The following is a 3,943-nucleotide window of genomic DNA, read 5'->3' as shown; positions in this document are numbered from 1 at the left end:
CATTACCACGCATGTTACATTTGACATGCCTCTCCACATGAGACCATTAATTTAGTTTTAATTAATTAATTACCTTATTAATTAATTTATTTGTTTGGTGCTAATACTAGGGCTTGAACTCAGGGCCTAGCTTTGTCCCAGAATTTATTTTTTGTTTCAGTTTTCTCAAGGCTAGCATTTTACTTCTTGTACCACAGCTCCATTTCAAGCTTTTGCTGGTTACTTTAAAATCAGAATCTAATGGACTGTTTTTTCTTGGTCTGCTTTCAAACCACAATGCTCAGATTTCATCTTTCTGATTAACTACTACTAAAGACATAAACCATCAGTGTGGCTTCTACTTTTTCCTATATAGTTATCTAATGCACATACTTAGATGGTAATTTTAAAATGAGAGTATAGAAGCAAGATGTACAGTGATGATAGTGTCCTGTCAGAAATTCAAGTTAGTAATGTAAATTTATTCTTAAAACCATACACAAAAAATACCATGATATAGTGTAAGAGAACTCACTATTGAACATAGGAGCCTTAAGAGCTTTCTAATGGATCCATTATTTATTGGTACCCAACATTAGAAAAATGTATGAGGCATTGGTAAAATAGAAGTGCTTTGCATGACTACATACATTCCTTGTTTTTATAAGAAACTTGCCTTCATCTAAAAAGTAGGCCAGTCTATTGTCTTCATGTAATTTTGATGATTGAAAGTGCTTAGTGAGAAGGTCAAAATGTATTAGTAGTCCTTCACTGTCAATTCTCATTTTCTTCTTGGAGAATATAATGATCAAATCAGTAGTTCAGAATCGGCAAGCAATATTTCAGAATCATGCTTCCAGTGCAAGGGGATCACCAGTAAGAAATCCTCAATACCAATTTCCACAAAGTTTTGTCACAGATACAATCTCCCTGCCTTCTCTAGTTGCTTTACTACCCTCTTATTCCTTCATTGTACAAGAAAAGTATGATTCAACTGATTTCAGTCAGATCTGTTACTAGAACTATCAAGGATTTATTTTACTGTCTGTAATTTGGTAAAGTTATGTCTCTTTACGTAGGCTACTAAAAATGTATTTACTAACTTCAAGTAAATACATAAATTCGATTTCCATCTCTTTTAAAAAATAAAATTTTGTTTGCTCTACAAATTGATCAGAGGCATTGATTTTGTGGCTAGCTACGAAATTACACATCTGTCTCTTTCTTTCTCTCTCCCTTTCATGGTTCTCATAGATAATATGATTGCTCCATAATTATCCTAATTTATTTTGCTTTTATATTTTTGGTTGTATCATTTCACTTTTTGTTCTGCCATTTCCCAAATCATTTATATAGAAGACATTATTTCCTATTTTCTCATGCCTAGAATAAGCTTCACATGAAGACATCACTGGTCCTCATTTTCAGTGTGTACATTTGAATATGGAGGAATATCTTTCCTCTGCTCTCCATCAATTCCCTACTCTCCAGTTAGAATAATTTCGAATAGTAAAATTGGAAAAAGAGAAAAAAATCATGGGGAATAAACAGTTACAGAAAATTCACCAGATATTTCTGACCAGTTCAACCAATGTGAACTATTAGGGAAATAAATGGACACCTCATTCCCACTGGCACTCAAAGTCTCTGGTTAGGCAATTCTTAGGAATATGGGGAACAAGGTGAAAAAGTAAGGAATGGTATCAATTGCAAGAAAAAAAATTGGAGAAGGATCCAAGCATATTTCTTCATTGTGCTGCCGAAAATATTCAGCTTACTACAGTGCGGAGACTTCTTTCCCAAAAGGCCACTTATGTGAATAGTAGGGATGATGATGAGTATACCCCTCTTCAAGAAGCCTACAGTGGACAATTAAACATTGTCAGTGAGTTGGTGTCTCAAGCGGCACATGCAATAACTGTAGATGACTGGACACCCCTGAACAGTGCATATACGTGGAATAATACCAGAGTGGCTTCTTTCTTACTTCATCTTGATACAGATACCAATGCCCAAACTAAAGGACTCTTTTTAAAAAAAAAATTTTTTTTGGTCTGGTCGTGGGGCCGGAACTCTGGGCCTGGACGCTGTCCCTCATCTCTTCAGCTCAAGGCTAGCGCTCTACCACTTGAGCCACAGCACCACTTCCCGCTTTTTTTTCTGCTTATGTGGTGCTGAAGAATCGAACCTAGGGCCTCATGTATGCAAGGCAAGCGCTCTACCACTGAGCCACTTTCCCAGCCCAAAAATTTTTGTTTGTTTGATTTTTGTTTTTCTTGTGGGTTTTTTTTTTTTTTTTTTGGTCTGTCATGGGGCTTGAGCTCTGGGCTTGGGTGCTGTCCCTGTGCTCTTCAGCTCAAGGGGAGTCCTCTACCGCTTGAGACACAGTAACACTTCCCCAAACTAAAGGACTCTTGACACCCTTATATCTTGCTGTTGAGAATTGAGATAGCAAATATACGCTGGATCGCCTTCTTTTGAACTATTATATAAAGCCAGGCCTGAAGAACAACATAGAAGAAACTGTATTTGATATTGCCAAAAGGATAAGTATGTATCACTACCTCTATGAAGTTGTGAAAGGCTGTACAAATTGTTCACCGAAGTCCTAATGGTCGGGTTAAGTTTCTTAAATTTCAAAAATGCAAGTCCATCTTTTGTGTCCCTACAAAATATTTTCACAATCCAAATAAAAGCAATATCTTTTTTTTTTTTTGGTCGGTCATGGGGCTTGAACTCTGGGCCTGGAGCTATCCCTGTGATCTTCAGCTCAAGGTGAGTCCTCTACCACTTGAGACACAGCTCCACTTCCAGTTTTCTAGTGGTTTATTTGAGATAAGAGTACCACAGACTTTCCTTCCCAGGCTGGCTTTGAACCATGATCCTCAGATCTCAGTCTCCTGTTTAGCTAGGATTGTAGGCATGAACCACCAGTGCCCGGCAGCACCAAAATTTTACTGTAAAAATTCATGGATTCCGCGGAATTCTTCCAAGTGAATTGCCTGCCTTGGATGGAAAAATATATTCAATAGTTTTTGTAAACATGTATAATAACTTCTTCAGAGTTTGTGATTTTTTAATAAGAAATAATTTTAATTTACCTGTTGAAATGAGTAGTACAGAAACCAAAATATTTCTGGTGCTTGTCTGAAAAAGTATATTTTAAAATATTCTATATTCTATGTTTGCATAATGTTCATAATTTATTTTCTCCTAGATATACTTTGAATTCTATATTATTTTATAATATATAGGATCATTAATGTGTCCTTTTGGATTGTATTCCATATAGAAACAGTTTGAGTCCTTTTTTTCTAGGTCTTAATATTATTTTTCTTTGGGATAAAATGACAATGTTGTCTATTTTGAAAAGTTTTGTAAAGTTTATGCTATGTAAACACCTTTTTGAGGTGATTTAATACACTGATGTCAAACTTAATTTAATTATATGAATTACGGGTATTGTTACACTTGTAATTTTGCCATCAACTTTCTAATCACTTTTTTTCATTTCTTGCATGTGAAGAATGAAAAATATGGAATACTTCTCAAATTTTCATATTGTACTTGTGCAAGTGCCATGTTAATCTCTGTATTGTAATTTGAGTATACTTGCTGCTGAAGCATGTAGTATCCTCTAAATTTAATAGTTAATGATGCAATCTTTATACAGGCTTATATCTATGGGTGCCTACTTGTAACAAGGAAACCTTATTGTTCCTAACAATGCTATTGATCTTATTTCCCTAAAATTCTGTGAATAGTGGAAATAATTATATTGATCAGTCGATTGCTCACATTTCCAAACTTTTTTTGCCAATGAGTATCTTAAATATTTTTATTTGGAATTTGATCATACTCTCTATTATTTATAGTTTGGTCCAAATGTGATGGTTTCTCTAGTACTTATTTATCCAGCTTTGTGGACCTAATGGATTCAAACTAAGCGTTGCTTAAGAGCTAC

General features: G+C 34.9%; 1 pseudogene; it reads right to left on the bottom strand.

Annotated features, from left to right (window-relative positions):
- Positions 1–3,509: 3,509 nt before the first annotated feature.
- Positions 3,510–3,606, bottom strand: LOC138815669 (U6 spliceosomal RNA; annotated as a pseudogene).
- Between the last annotated feature and the right edge of the window lie 337 nt (positions 3,607–3,943).

Source organism: Dipodomys merriami, unplaced genomic scaffold (genome assembly GCF_024711535.1).
Source record: "Dipodomys merriami isolate MVZ:Mamm:240054 unplaced genomic scaffold, mDipMer1.0.p SCAF_656, whole genome shotgun sequence".
In the NCBI taxonomy this organism is placed as follows: domain Eukaryota; kingdom Metazoa; phylum Chordata; class Mammalia; order Rodentia; family Heteromyidae; genus Dipodomys; species Dipodomys merriami.
The sequence above is the reverse complement of the archived record's forward strand: the minus strand, read 5'-3'. Positions and strand labels throughout refer to the sequence as shown.